Raw genomic sequence first — 17,296 nt, forward strand, 5'->3', positions numbered from 1 at the left:
AGTATTCACTACCGTGTACTAGTAAAAACAGATAACCTGGGCTTTAGGTCATCTTTAATCAACTAGTATTCACTACCGTGTACTAGTAAAGATAACCTGGGCTTTAGGTCATCTTTAATCAACTAGTTATTCACTACCGTGTACTAGTAAAAAAAGATAACCTGGGCTTTAGGTCATCTTTAATCAACTAGTTATTCACTACCGTGTACTAGTAAAGATAACCTAGGCTTTAGGTCATCTTTAATCAACTAGTTATTCACTACCGTGTACTAGTAAAAACAGATAACCTGGGCTTTAGGTCATCTTTAATCAACTAGTATTCACTACCGTGTACTAGTAAAAACAGATAACCTGGGCTTTAGGTCATCTTTAATCAACTAGTATTCACTACCGTGTACTAGTAAAGACAACCTGGGCTTTAGGTCATCTTTAATCAACTAGTATTCACTACCGTGTACTAGTAAAAAAAGATAACCTGGGCTTTAGGTCATCTTTAATCAACTAGTTATTCACTACCGTGTACTAGTAAAGATAACCTGGGCTTTAGGTCATCTTTAATCAACTAGTTATTCACTACCGTGTACTAGTAAAAACAGATAACCTGGGCTTTAGGTCATCTTTAATCAACTAGTATTCACTACCGTGTACTAGTAAAAACAGATAACCTGGGCTTTAGGTCATCTTTAATCAACTAGTATTCACTACCGTGTACTAGTAAAAACAGATAACCTGGGCTTTAGGTCATCTTTAATCAACTAGTATTCACTACCGTGTACTAGTAAAGATAACCTGGGCTTTAGGTCATCTTTAATCAACTAGTATTCACTACCGTGTACTAGTAAAGACAACCTGGGCTTTAGGTCATCTTTAATCAACTAGTATTCACTACCGTGTACTAGTAAAGACAACCTGGGCTTTAGGTCATCTTTAGTAAACTGGTTTATTTTCCTAAAAGCCTACACACATGAGATACTGTATTTGTAGTAGTGTGTCACAATACAGACCCTGCTTAAATGGAAAATACAGTGTGATGGTTGACTATGGCTGTTCAGATGTTATTGTCCCCTACTACAGTGGTGATGGGAGCCAGATGGATGCCGGTATTGAGTTCTTATATGGAACGCTGTCTGTTGTGTTTCCTTGATTCCTTGACTTCTCTCCTCGCCTTCTATCCGGTGGGTTTCGAGTAGAAGGTGAGAGGACATGAGGAATCAAAGAGATTCTGCCTCTTGTATGTTTCAGAATTCCAGCAGTAGTGTCATGGTGGAGATATTGTGATGACACTCAATGAAGGCAAGTATAGAAGACTAGAACAGACTGGTACCATCATAAGACTAGAACAGACTGGTACCATCATAAGGCTAGAACAGACTGGTACCATCATAAGACTAGAACAGACTGGTACCATCATAAGACTAGAACAGACTGGTACCATCATAAGGCTAGAACAGACTGGTACCATCATAAGACTATTATAGAAGACTACAACAGACTGGTACCATCATAAGACTAGAACAGACTGGTACCATCATAAGACTAGAACAGACTGGTACCATCATAAGACTACAACAGACTGGTACCATCATTAGACTATTATAGAAGACTACAACAGACTGGTACCATCATAAGACTATTATAGAAGACCAGAACAGACTGGTACCATCATAAGACTACAACAGACTGGTACCATCATAAGACTATTATAGAAGACTAGAACAGACTGGTACCATCATAAGACCAGAACAGACTGGTACCATCATAAGACTATTATAGAAGACTAGAACAGACTGGTACCATCATAAGGCTATTATAGAAGACTAGAACAGACTGGTACCATCATAAGACCAGAACAGACTGGTACCATCATAAGACTAGAACAGACTGGTACCATCATAAGACTATTATAGAAGACTACAACAGACTGGTATCATCATAAGGCTATTATAGAAGACTAGAACAGACTGGTACCATCATAAGACTAGAACAGACTGGTACCATCATTAGACTATTATAGAAGACTACAACAGACTGGTACCATCATAAGACTATTATAGAAGACCAGAACAGACTGGTACCATCATAAGACTACAACAGACTGGTACCATCATAAGACTATTATAGAAGACTAGAACAGACTGGTACCATCATAAGACCAGAACAGACTGGTACCATCATAAGACTATTATAGAAGACTAGAACAGACTGGTACCATCATAAGGCTATTATAGAAGACTAGAACAGACTGGTACCATCATAAGACCAGAACAGACTGGTACCATCATAAGACTATTATAGAAGACTAGAACAGACTGGTACCATCATAAGACCAGAACAGACTGGTACCATCATAAGACTATTATAGAAGACTAGAACAGACTGGTACCATCATAAGACTATTATAGAAGACTAGAACAGACTGGTACCATCATAAGGCTATTATAGAAGACTAGAACAGACTGGTACCATCATAAGGCTATTATAGAAGACTGGTACCATCATAAGACTAGAACAGACTGGTACCATCATAAGACTAGAACAGACTGGTACCATCATAAGGCTAGAACAGACTGGTAACATCATAAGGCTAGAACAGACTGGTACCATCATAAGACTATTATAGAAGACTAGAACAGACTGGTACCATCATAAGACCAGAACAGACTGGTACCATCATAAGACTATTATAGAAGACTAGAACAGACTGGTACCATCATAAGGCTATTATAGAAGACTAGAACAGACTGGTACCATCATAAGACTAGAACAGACTGGTACCATCATAAGACTAGAACAGACTGGTACCATCATAAGACTATTATAGAAGACTACAACAGACTGGTACCATCATAAGACTAGAACAGACTGGTACCATCATAAGACCAGAACAGACTGGTACCATCATAAGACTATTATAGAAGACTAGAACAGACTGGTACCATCATAAGACTACAACAGACTGGTACCATCATAAGGCTATTATAGAAGACTAGAACAGACTGGTACCATCATAAGACTAGAACAGACTGGTAACATCATAAGGCTAGAACAGACTGGTACCATCATAAGACTAGAACAGACTGGTACCATCATAAGACTATTATAGAAGACTAGAACAGACTGGTACCATCATAAGACTAGAACAGACTGGTACCATCATAAGACCAGAACAGACTGGTACCATCATAAGACTATTATAGAAGACTAGAACAGACTGGTACCATCATAAGACTACAACAGACTGGTACCATCATAAGGCTATTATAGAAGACTAGAACAGACTGGTACCATCATAAGACTAGAACAGACTGGTACCATCATAAGACTATTATAGAAGACTAGAACAGACTGGTACCATCATAAGACTAGAACAGACTGGTACCATCATAAGACCAGAACAGACTGGTACCATCATAAGACTATTATAGAAGACTAGAACAGACTGGTACCATCATAAGACTATTATAGAAGACTAGAACAGACTGGTATCATCATAAGGCTATTATAGAAGACTGGTACCATCATAAGACTAGAACAGACTGGTACCATCATAAGACTATTATAGAAGACTAGAACAGACTGGTACCATCATAAGACTAGAACAGACTGGTACCATCATAAGACTATTATAGAAGACTAGAACAGACTGGTACCATCATAAGACTAGAACAGACTGGTACCATCATAAGACTAGAACAGACTGGTACCATCATAAGACTATTATAGAAGACTAGAACAGACTGGTACCATCATAAGACTAGAACAGACTGGTACCATCATAAGACTAGAACAGACTGGTACCATCATAAGACTAGAACAGACTGGTACCATCATAAGACTATTATAGAAGACTACAACAGACTGGTACCATCATAAGACTAGAACAGACTGGTACCATCATAAGGCTATTATAGAAGACTGGTACCATCATAAGGCTATTATAGAAGACTAGAACAGACTGGTACCATCATAAGGCTATTATAGAAGACTACAACAGACTGGTACCATCATAAGACTAGAACAGACTGGTACCATCATAAGACTATTATAGAAGACTACAACAGACTGGTACCATCATAAGGCTATTATAGAAGACTGGTACCATCATAAGGCTATTATAGAAGACTAGAACAGACTGGTACCATCATAAGACTAGAACAGACTGGTACCATCATAAGGCTAGAACAGACTGGTACCATCATAAGGCTATTATAGAAGACTGGTACCATCATAAGGCTATTATAGAAGACTAGAACAGACTGATACCATCATAAGACTATTATAGAAGACTGGTACCATCATAAGACTAGAACAGACTGGTACCATCATAAGACTAGAACAGACTGGTACCATCATAAGACTACAACAGACTGGTACCATCATTAGACTATTATAGAAGACTACAACAGACTGGTATCATCATAAGGCTATTATAGAAGACCAGAACAGACTGGTACCATCATAAGACTATTATAGAAGACTACAACAGACTGGTACCATCATAAGACCAGAACAGACTGGTACCATCATAAGACTATTATAGAAGACTAGAACAGACTGGTACCATCATAAGGCTATTATAGAAGACTAGAACAGACTGGTACCATCATAAGACCAGAACAGACTGGTACCATCATAAGACTATTATAGAAGACTAGAACAGACTGGTACCATCATAAGGCTATTATAGAAGACTAGAACAGACTGGTACCATCATAAGGCTAGAACAGACTGGTACCATCATAAGACTAGAACAGACTGGTACCATCATAAGACTAGAACAGACTGGTACCATCATAAGACTAGAACAGACTGGTACCATCATAAGACTAGAACAGACTGGTACCATCATAAGGCTATTATAGAAGACTACAACAGACTGGTACCATCATAAGACTATTATAGAAGACTAGAACAGACTGGTACCATCATAAGACTAGAACAGACTGGTACCATCATAAGACTATTATAGAAGACTAGAACAGACTGGTACCATCATAAGACTAGAACTGACTGGTACCATCATAAGACTAGAACAGACTGGTACCATCATAAGACTAGAACAGACTGGTACCATCATAAGGCTATTATAGAAGACTGGTACCATCATAAGACTAGAACAGACTGGTACCATCATTAGACTATTATAGAAGACTGGTACCATCATAAGCTTGCCACCAGATGGCAATGTTAACTAGACGGAAAACCTCCCTTACTGAAGTAGCCTACCGCAACTCAACATAAGGTACACCATGCTTCAAGACTGAATGAAACCTCCTTTCTAACAACAGGTGTTGATCTGGCATAGAAACAACAAGAATTACTCATCTTTATAAATAAAAAACTTCTATTGAAGGATTCTGGGAACGAATAGAGAAAAAAAAGATTTCAAAGCGGGCTGGGAACTCCTTCCTTTGCCAAGTCTGTTCCCGCTCTTCCCTCCCCTGGCTGCTTGAGGGCGCCAGGCAGCCCTGCATCACGTACTCCTGCCATCTATTACGCACACCTGCCTTCCCTCGTAACGCGCGTCAGCGATATTGGACTCACCTGGACTCACTTATCATCTGTTTATTACCTCCCCTGTATGTGTCAGTTCCCTGCTCTGTTCCTCACTGCTGGACTCTCACCTGGACTCACTTATCATCTGTTTATTACCTCCCCTGTATGTGTCAGTTCCCTGCTCTGTTCCTCACTGCTGGACTCTCACCTGGACTCACTTATCACCTGTTATTTTCCTCCCCTGTATGTGTCAGTTCCCTGCTCTGTTCCTCACTGCTGGACTCTCACCTGGATTCACTTATCACCTGCTCTTTTCCTCCCCTGTATGTGTCAGTTCCCTGCTCTGTTCCCCGCTGCTGCATTGTATTGTTTTTGTCTTTAGTATTAGTTTGCTGACGCTGTTCCTGTCTCGTTACATGTCCGTTATTTATTAAATGTTTGACTCCCCGTACCTGCTTCCCTCTCTCCAGCTTCATCCCATGTGACATTCTTTCCTAAAGTGATAGATAAATGACTGGTCTGTATTGTCTACAAGGTACCTGTCTGGTCTGTATTGTCTACAAGGTACCTGCCTGGTCTGTATTGTCTACAAGGTACCTGACTGGTCTGTATTGTCTACAAGGTACCTGCCTGGTCTGTATTGTCTACAAGGTACCTGTCTGGTCTGTATTGTCTACAAGGTACCTGCCTTGTCTGTATTGTCTACAAGGTACCTGCCTGGTCTGTATTGTCTACAAGGTACCTGACTGGTCTGTATTGTCTACAAGGTACCTGACTGGTCTGTATTGTCTACAAGGTACCTGTCTGGTCTGTATTGTCTACAAGGTACCTGCCTGGTCTGTATTGTCTACAAGGTACCTGACTGGTCTGTATTGTCTACAAGGTACCTGACTGGTCTGTATTGTCTACAAGGTACCTGACTGGTCTGTATTGTCTACAAGGTACCTGCCTGGTCTGTATTGTCTACAAGGTACCTGAGTGGTCTGTATTGTCTACAAGGTACCTGCCTGGTCTGTATTGTCTACAAGGTACCTGCCTGGTCTGTATTGTCCAGAAGGTCCAGATGTCCTCAGGTATTGTCCAGAAGGTCCAGATGTCCTCAGGTATTGTCCAGAAGGTCCGGATGTCCTCAGGTATTGTCCAGAAGGTTCGGATGTCCTCAGGTATTGTCCAGAAGGTCCGGATGTCCTCAGGTATTGTCCAGAAGGTCCGGATGTCCTCAGGTATTGTCCAGATGTCCTCAGGTATTGTCCAGAAGGTCCGGATGTCCTCAGGTATTGTCCAGAAGGTCCAGATGTCCTCAGGTATTGTCCAGAAGGTCCAGATGTCCTCAGGTATTGTCCAGAAGGTCCAGATGTCCTCAGGTATTGTCCAGAAGGTCCATATGTCCTCAGGTATTGTCCAGAAGGTCCAGATGTCCTCAGGTATTGTCCAGAAGGTCCGGATGTCCTCAGGTATTGTCCAGAAGGTCCAGATGTCCTCAGGTATTGTCCAGAAGGTCCAGATGTCCTCAGGTATTGTCCAGAAGGTCCGGATGTCCTCAGGTATTGTCCAGAAGGTCCAGATGTCCTCAGGTATTGTCCAGAAGGTCCATATGTCCTCAGGTATTGTCCAGAAGGTCCAGATGTCCTCAGGTATTGTCCAGAAGGTCCGGATGTCCTCAGGTATTGTCCAGAAGGTCCAGATGTCCTCAGGTATTGTCCAGAAGGTCCGGATGTCCTCAGGTATTGTCCAGAAGGTCCAGATGTCCTCAGGTATTGTCCAGAAGGTCCATATGTCCTCAGGTATTGTCCAGAAGGTCCAGATGTCCTCAGGTATTGTCCAGAAGGTCCGGATGTCCTCAGGTATTGTCCAGAAGGTCCGGATGTCCTCAGGTATTGTCCAGAAGGTCCGGATGTCCTCAGGTATTGTCCAGAAGGTCCAGATGTCCTCAGGTATTGTCCAGAAGGTCCAGATGTCCTCAGGTATTGTCCAGAAGGTCCAGATGTCCTCAGGTATTGTCCAGAAGGTCCAGATGTCCTCAGGTATTGTCCAGAAGGTCCGGATGTCCTCAGGTATTGTCCAGAAGGTCCGGATGTCCTCAGGTATTGTATGAGAGCATGAGTGAATCCCAAATGGCACCCTGTTCCTGACATAGTGTACTACATTTGACCAGAACCCTATAGGGTGCCATTTGAGTCGGCGACAAGAAGTTAAATTAAATTGTGTTTATCACATGCTTCGTAAACAACAGGTGTAGACTAACAGTGACATGCTTACTGACGGGCCCTTCCCATCAATGCAGATAGAAAAATGGAAAGATAACACAAGGAATTTTTTATTTTACTAGGCAAGTCAGTTAAGAACAAATTATTATTTTTAACGACGGCCTAGGAACAGTGGGTTAACTGGTCTAGGAACAGTGGGTTAACTGCCTTGTTCAGGGGCAGAACGACAGATTTTTACCTTGTCAGCTCAGGGATTCGATCGTTTAAGCTTTCGGTTACAAGTCCAATGCTCTAACCACTAGGCTACCTGCCGAATAATTACACAATGAGTAACAATAATTTGTCCATGTACGAGGTAGGCCATGCACAGGGGTACGAGGTAGGCCATGCACAGGGGTACGAGGTAGGCCATGCACAGGGGTACGAGGTAGGCCATGCACATGGGTACGAGGTAGGCCATGCACCGGGGTACGAGGTAGACCATGTATAGGGGTACGAGGTAGGCCATGCACAGGAGTACGAGGTAGGCCATGCACAGGGGTACGAGGTAGGCCATGCACAGGGGTACGAGGTAGGCCATGCACAGGGGTACGAGGTAGGCCATGCACAGGGGTACGAGGTAGGCCATGCACAGGGGTACGAGGTAGGCCATGCACAGGGGTACGAGGTAGGCCATGCACAGGGGTACGAGGTAGGCCATGCACAGGAGTACGAGGTAGGCCATGCACAGGGGTACGAGGTAGGCCATGCACAGGGGTACGAGGTAGGCCATGCACAGGGGTACGAGGTAGGCCATGCACAGGGGTACGAGGTAGGCCATGCACAGGGGTACGAGGTAGGCCATGCACAGGGGTACGAGGTAGGCCATGCACAGGGGTACGAGGTAGGCCATGCACAGGGGTACGAGGTAGGCCAAATACAGGAGTACGAGGTAGGCCAATTACAGGAGTACGAGGTAGGCCATGCACAGGGGTACGAGGTAGGTCATGCACAGGGGTACGAGGTAGGCCATGCACAGGGGTACGAGGTAGGCCATGCGCAGGGGTACGAGGTAGGCCATGCGCAGGGGTACGAGGTAGGCCATGCGCAGGGGTACGAGGTAGGCCATGCGCAGGGGTACGAGGTAGACCATGCACAGGGGTACGAGATAGGCCATGCACCGGGGTACGAGGTAGGCCATGCACCGGGGTACGAGGTAGGCCATGCACCGGGGTACGAGGTAGGCCATGTACCGGGGTACGAGGTAGGCCATGTACCGGGGTACGAGGTAGTTGAGGTAGATACAGTGCCTTTCGTAAAGTATTCAGACCCCTTGACTTTTTCCACATTTTGTTATGTTGCAGCCTTATTCTAAAATGGATCATATTGGTTTTTTTCCCCCATCATCAATTTACACACAATACCCCATAACTCATCACAATACCCCATAATGACATCACAATACCCCATAATGACATCACAATAACCCATAATGACATCACAATACCACATAATGACAAAGCAAAAACAGGTTTTTAGAAATATTTAAACTGTAATATAATAATATAAACTGAAATGTTTACATTTGTATTCAACTTTGTTGAAGCACCTTTGGCAGCAATTACAGCCTTGAATCGTCTTGGGTATGACGTTACAAGCTTGGCACACCTTTATTTGGGGAGTTTCTCCCATTCTTCTCTGCAGATCCTCTCAAGCTCTGTCAGGTTGGATGGGGAGCGTTGCTGCACAGCTATTTTCTGGTCTCTCCGGAGATGTTTGATCGGGTTCAAGTCCGGCCTCTGGCTGGACTGAATGTCCTTGACCCCTGTCAAGGACATTCAGAGACTTGTCCCGAAGCCACTCCTGCATTGTCTTGGCTGTGTGCTTAGTGTCGTTGTCCTGTTGGAAGGTGAACCTTCGCCCCAGTCTGAGGTCCTGAGTACTCTGGAACAGGTTTTCAACAAGGATCTCTCTGTACTTTGCTCCGTTCATTTTTTCTCTTGATCCTGACTAGTCTCCCAGTCCCTGCCGCTGACAAAACATCCCCACCGTAGGGATGGTACCAGGTTTCCTCCAGAAGTGACGCTTGGCATTCAGGCCAAATAGTTCAATCTTGGTTTAATCAGACCAGAGAATCTTGTTTCTCATGGTATGAGAGTCATTTAGGTGCCTTTTGCCAAACTCCAAGCAATCTGTCATGTGCCTTTCCCTGAGGAATGGCTTCCGTCTGGCCACTCTACCATAAAGGCCTGAATGGTGGAGTGCTGCAGAGACGGGTGTCTTTCTGGAAGGTTCTCCATCTCCACAGAGGAACTCTGGAGCTCTGTCAGAGTGACCATCGGGTTCTTGGTCACCTCCCTGACCAAGGCCCTTCTCCCCCGATTGCTCAGTTTGGTCGAACAGCCAGCTCTAGGAAGAGTCTTGGTGGTTCCAATCTTCTTCTATTTAAGAATGATGGAGGCCACTGTGTTCTTGGGGACCTTCAATGCTTTAGAAATGTTTTGGTACCCTTCCCCAGATCTGTGCATAGTTATCAGTCTTATGGCTTGGGGGTAGAAGCTGTTCAGGGTCCTGTTGGCTCCAGACGTTGCATCGCTAACTGATTTCCTCAGGTACAGAATGAGATTGTCTCTCTCCCAAATGGCACCTTATTCCCTATAGGGCTCTGGTCTAAAGTAGTGCACTATATAGGGAATAGGGCTCTGGTCTAAAGTAGTGCACTATATAGGGCTCTGGTCTATAGTAGTACCACTATATAGGGAATAGGGCCCTGGTCTATAGTAGTACCACTATATAGGGAATAGGGCTCTGGTCTATAGTAGTACCACTATATAGGGCTCTGGTCTATAGTAGTGCCACTATATAGGGAATAGGGCTCTGGTCTATAGTAGTACACTATATAGGGAATAGGGCTCTGGTCTAAAGTACTGCACTATATAGGGAATAGGGCCCTGGTCTATAGTAGTACACTATATAGGGAATAGGGTGTCATTTGGGACATAGAAGGTACCCGATGTCCTCAGGTAAAGCATCAGTACCGGTAATCTGCTGCAGGACAGGTGGGTAGAAGAGGAAAACAGCTCTCTGTGCCAGTTGGCATCCCCTGTGCCTCTTGTCTTTTCATACAAGCGGGCATTGACACAATTACACAACGCCACGAGGGTAGAGAGCAGCGTCTGTGTAAACAGTCAGCCTTTCTCCTCCTGCTCCTGCTCCTCCCTCCTCCTCCTCCTCCTCCCTGACCGCGTGCCCAACCTGAAACCAACCGCGAGTCTACTGGCAGATACGTGCCAACAGAACGTCAGTGTGGTTGTCTGGCAGTGGGTGGTGAGAGGAGCAGAATGGGTTGACTGTCTGAAATGTATCAAGGCGGAGGGAGACGAGCTCCACAGGTGGTGTATCTAGTCATCTTTACCGGTACGTGCCTGAAACTGTTCGACTGACAGGTATGTGCCAACCAACCTTAGTGAGGTCCCGTCCCCCCCCGTCTCCGTTCTACTGACAGGTATGTGCCAACCAACCTTAGTGAGGTCCCTCCCCTCTCCATTCTACTGACAGGTATGTGCCAACCAACCTTAGTGAGGTCCCCCCCCCCCCCTCTCCATTCTACTGACAGGTATGTGCCAACCAACCTTAGTGAGGTCCCCCCCCTCTCCATTCTACTGACAGGTATGTGCCAACCAACCTTAGTGAGGTCCCCCCCCTCTCCGTTCTACTGACAGGTATGTGCCAACCAACCTTAGTGAGGTCCCCCCCCCCCCTCCGTTCTACTGACAGGTATGTGCCAACCAACCTTAGTGAGGTCCCCCCCCCCTCTCCATTCTACTGACAGGTATGTGCCAACCAACCTTAGTGATGTTTCCCCCCCCCCCCCTCTCCATTCTACTGACAGGTATGTGCCAACCAACCTTAGTGATGTTCCCCCCCCTCTCCATTCTACTGACAGGTATGTGCCAACCAACCTTAGTGAGGTCCCCCCCCCTCTCCATTACTGGCAGATATGTGCCAACCAACCTTAGTGAGGTCCCCCCCTCCCCCCCCCCTCTCCATTCTACTGACAGGTATGTGCCAACCAGCCTTAGTGAGGTCCCCCCCCCCTCTCCGTTACTGGCAGATATGTGCCAACCAACCTTAGTGAGGTCCCTCCCCTCTCCATTCTACTGACAGGTATGTGCCAACCAACCTAAGTGAGGCCCCCCCCCCCCCCCTCTCCGTTCTACTGACAGGTATGTGCCAACCAACCTTAGTGAGGTCCCCCCCCCCCCCCCCCTCTCCATTCTACTGACAGGTAAGTGCCAACCAACCTTAGTGAGGTCCCCCCCCTCTCCGTTCTACTGACAGGTATGTGCCAACCAACCTTAGTGAGGTCCCCCCCCCCTCTCCATTCTACTGACAGGTATGTGCCAACCAACCTTAGTGAGGTCCCCCCCCTCTCCATTCTACTGACAGGTATGTGCCAACCAACCTTAGTGAGGTCCCCCCCCCCCCCCCCCTCTCCATTCTACTGACAGGTATGTGCCAACCAACCTTAGTGAGGTCCCCCCCCCCCCCCCCTCTCCATTCTACTGACAGGTATGTGCCAACCAACCTTAGTGAGGTCCCCCCCCCCCCCCCCCTCTCCGTTCTACTGACAGGTATGTGCCAACCAACCTTAGTGAGGTCCCCCCCCCCCCCCTCTCCGTTCTACTGACAGGTATGTGCCAACCAACCTTAGTGAGGTCCCCCCCCCCCCCTCTCCATTCTACTGACAGGTATGTGCCAACCAACCTTAGTGAGGTTCCCCCCCCCCCCCCCCCTCTCCATTCTACTGACAGGTATGTGCCAACCAACCTTAGTGAGGTCCCCCCCCCCCCCCCTCTCCATTCTACTGACAGGTATGTGCCAACCAACCTTAGTGAGGTCCCCCCCCCTCTCCATTCTACTGACAGGTATGTGCCAACCAACCTTAGTGAGGTCCCCCCCCTCTCCGTTCTACTGACAGGTATGTGCCAACCAACCTTAGTGAGGTCCCCCCCCCCCCTCCGTTCTACTGACAGGTATGTGCCAACCAACCTTAGTGAGGTCCCCCCCCCCTCTCCATTCTACTGACAGGTATGTGCCAACCAACCTTAGTGATGTTCCCCCCCCCCCCCCCCTCTCCATTCTACTGACAGGTATGTGCCAACCAACCTTAGTGATGTTCCCCCCCCTCTCCATTCTACTGACAGGTATGTGCCAACCAACCTTAGTGAGGTCCCCCCCCCCTCTCCATTACTGGCAGATATGTGCCAACCAACCTTAGTGATGTTTCCCCCCCCCCCCCTCTCCATTCTACTGACAGATATGTGCCAACCAACCTTAGTGATGTTTCCTCCCCCCCCCTCTCCATTCTACTGACAGGTATGTGCCAACCAACCTTAGTGATGTTCCCCCCCCTCTCCATTCTACTGACAGGTATGTGCCAACCAACCTTAGTGAGGTCCCCCCCTCCCCCCCCCCTCTCCATTCTACTGACAGGTATGTGCCAACCAGCCTTAGTGAGGTCCCCCCCCCCTCTCCGTTACTGGCAGATATGTGCCAACCAACCTTAGTGAGGTCCCTCCCCTCTCCATTCTACTGACAGGTATGTGCCAACCAACCTTAGTGAGGCCCCCCCCCCCCCCCCCCCCCTCTCCGTTCTACTGACAGGTATGTGCCAACCAACCTTAGTGAGGTCCCCCCCCCCCCCCCCCTTTCCATTCTACTGACAGGTAAGTGCCAACCAACCTTAGTGAGGTCCCCCCCCCCTCTCCGTTCTACTGACAGGTATGTGCCAACCAACCTTAGTGAGGTCCCCCCCCCCCTCTCCATTCTACTGACAGGTATGTGCCAACCAACCTTAGTGAGGTCCCCCCCCCTCTCCATTCTACTGACAGGTATGTGCCAACCAACCTTAGTGAGGCCCCCCCCCCCCCCCCCCCTCTCCATTCTACTGACAGGTATGTGCCAACCCACCTTAGTGAGGTCCCCCCCCCCCCCCCCTCTCCATTCTACTGACAGGTATGTGCCAACCAACCTTAGTGAGGTCCCCCCCCCCCCCCCCCCTCTCCGTTCTACTGACAGGTATGTGCCAACCAACCTTAGTGAGGTCCCCCCCCCCCCCCCCCCCCTCCGTTCTACTGACAGGTATGTGCCAACCAACCTTAGTGAGGTCCCCCCCCCCCCCCCTCTCCGTTCTACTGACAGGTATGTGCCAACCAACCTTAGTGAGGTCCCCCCCCCCCCCCTCTCCATTCTACTGACAGGTATGTGCCAACCAACCTTAGTGTGGTCCCCCCCCCCCCCCCCCTCTCCATTCTACTGACAGGTATGTGCCAACCAACCTTAGTGAGGTCCCCCCCCCCCCCCCCCCTCTCCATTCTACTGACAGGTATGTGCCAACCTACCTTAGTGAGGTCCCCCCCCCCCCCCCCTCTCCATTCTACTGACAGGTATGTGCCAACCAACCTTAGTGAGGCCCCCCCCCCCTCTCCATTCTACTGACAGGTATGTGCCAACCAACCTTAGTGAGGTCCCCCCCCCCCTCTCCATTCTACTGACAGGTATGTGCCAACCCACCTTAGTGAGGTCCCCCCCCCCCCCCCTCTCCATTCTACTGACAGGTATGTGCCAACCAACCTTAGTGAGGTCCCCCCCCCCCCCCCCCCCTCTCCGTTCTACTGACAGGTATGTGCCAACCAACCTCAGTGAGGTCCCCCCCCCCCCCCCCCCTCTCCGTTCTACTGACAGGTATGTGCCAACCAACCTTAGTGAGGTCCCCCCCCCCCCCCCTCTCCGTTCTACTGACAGGTATGTGCCAACCAACCTTAGTGAGGTCCCCCCCCCCCCCTCTCCATTCTACTGACAGGTATGTGCCAACCAACCTTAGTGAGGTCCTCCCCCCCCCCCCCCCTCTCCATTCTACTGACAGGTATGTGCCAACCAACCTTAGTGAGGTCCCCCCCCCCCCCCCCCTCTCCATTCTACTGACAGGTATGTGCCAACCTACTTTAGTGAGGTCCCCCCCCCCCCCCCCTCTCTCCATTCTACTGACAGGTATGTGCCAACCAACCTTAGTGAGGTCCCCCCCCCTCTCCATTCTACTGACAGGTATGTGCCAACCAACCTTAGTGAGGTCCCCCCCCCCTCTCCATTCTACTGACAGGTATGTGCCAACCAACCTTAGTGAGGTCCCCCCCCCCCCCCCTCTCCATTCTACTGACAGGTATGTGCCAACCAACCTTAGTGAGGCCCCCCCCCCCCCCCTCTCCATTCTACTGACAGGTATGTGCCAACCAACCTTAGTGAGGTCCCCCCCCCCCCCCTCTCCGTTCTACTGACAGGTATGTGCCAACCAACCTTAGTGATGTTCCCCCCCCCCTCTCCATTCTACTGACAGGTATGTGCCAACCAACCTTAGTGAGGGCCCCCCCCCCCCTCTCCATTCTACTGACAGGTATGTGCCAACCAACCTTAGTGAGGTCCCCCCCCCCCCCCCTCTCCATTCTACTGACAGTATGTGCCAACCAACCTTAGTGAGCCCCCCCCCCCCCCCCTCTCCATTCTACTGACAGGTATGTGCCAACCAACCTTAGTGAGCCCCCCCCCCCCCTCTCCATTCTACTGACAGGTATGTGCCAACCAACCTTAGTGAGGTCCCTCCCCTCTCCATTCTACTGACAGGTATGTGCCAACCAACCTTAGTGATGTCCCCCCCCCTCTCCATTCTACTGACAGGTATGTGCCAACCAACCTTAGTGAGGTTCCCTCCCCTCTCCATTCTACTGACAGGTATGTGCCAACCAACCTTAGTGAGGTTCCCTCCCCTCTCCATTCTACTGACAGGTATGTGCCAACCAACCTTAGTGATGTTCCCCCCCCTCTCCATTCTACTGGCAGATATGTGCCAACCAACCTTAGTGAGGTCCCCCCCCCCCCTCTCCATTCTACTGACAGGTATGTGCCAACCAACCTTAGTGATGTCCCCCCCCCTCTCCATTCTACTGACAGGTATGTGCCAACCAACCTTAGTGAGGTCCCCCCCCCCCCCCTCTCCATTCTACTGACAGGTATGTGCCAACCAACCTTAGTGAGGTCCCTCCCCCCCCCCCCCCCTCTCCATTCTACTGACAGGTATGTGCCAACCAACCTTAGTGAGGTCCCCCCCCCCCCCCTCTCCATTCTACTGACAGGTATGTGCCAACCAACCTTAGTGAGGTCCCCCTCCCCCCCCTCTCCATTCTACTGACAGGTATGTGCCAACCAACCTTAGTGAGGTCCCCCCCCCCGTTCCCCCCCCCCCCCCCCCTCTCCATTCTACTGACAGGTATGTGCCAACCAACCTTAGTGAGGTCCCCCCCCCCCCCCTCTCCATTCTACTGACAGGTATGTGCCAACCAACCTTAGTGAGGTCCCCCCCCCCCCCCCTCTCCGTTCTACTGACAGGTATGTGCCAACCAACCTTAGTGATGTTCCCCCCCCCCCCCCCCCCTCTCTCCATTCTACTGACAGGTATGTGCCAACCAACCTTAGTGAGGTCCCCCCCCCCTCTCCATTCTACTGACAGGTATGTGCCAACCAACCTTAGTGAGGTCCCCCCCCCCCCCCCCCCCTCTCCATTCTACTGACAGGTATGTGCCAACCAACCTTAGTGAGGTTCCCCCCCCTCTCCATTCTACTGACAGGTATGTGCCAACCAACCTTAGTGAGGTACCCCCCCCCCCCCCCCCCCCCCTCTCCGTTCTACTGACGGGTATGTGCCAACCAACCTTAGTGAGGTTCCCCCCCCTCTCCATTCTACTGACAGGTATGTGCCAACCAACCTTAGTGAGGTCCCCCTCCCCCCCCCTCTCCATTCTACTGACAGGTATGTGCCAACCAACCTTAGTGAGGTCCCCCCCCCGTTCCCCCCCCCCCCCCCCTCTCCATTCTACTGACAGGTATGTGCCAACCAACCTTAGTGAGGTCCCCCCCCCCCCCCCCTCTCCATTCTACTGACAGGTATGTGCCAACCAACCTTAGTGAGGTCCCCCCCCCCCCCCCCCCTCTCCGTTCTACTGACAGGTATGTGCCAACCAACCTTAGTGATGTTCCCCCCCCCCCCCCCCCCCTCTCTCCATTCTACTGACAGGTATGTGCCAACCAACCTTAGTGAGGTCCCCCCCCCCTCTCCATTCTACTGACAGGTATGTGCCAACCAACCTTAGTGAGGTCCCCCCCCCCTCTCCATTCTACTGACAGGTATGTGCCAACCAACCTTAGTGAGGTCCCCCCCCCCTCTCCATTCTACTGACAGGTATGTGCCAACCAACCTTAGTAAGGTACCCCCCCCCCCCCCCCCCCCCCCCCCCGCACCGTTCTACTGACGGGTATGTGCCAACCAACCTTAGTGAGGTTCCCCCCCCTCTCCATTCTACTGACAGGTATGTGCCAACCAACCTTAGTGAGCCCCCCCCCCCCCCCCCCCTCTCCATTCTACTGACAGGTATGTGCCAACCAACCTCAGTGAGGTCCCCCCCCCCCCCCCCCCCCTCCTCTCCTCTCCATTACTGGCAGTGTGTGTGTTGATGACTGTCTAAATACAGCTGGGGACGACAGGAGAACCAAGCTTCACAGGT

Source organism: Salvelinus fontinalis, chromosome 4, assembly GCF_029448725.1.
Source record: "Salvelinus fontinalis isolate EN_2023a chromosome 4, ASM2944872v1, whole genome shotgun sequence".
Classification (NCBI taxonomy): Eukaryota; Metazoa; Chordata; class Actinopteri; order Salmoniformes; family Salmonidae; genus Salvelinus; species Salvelinus fontinalis.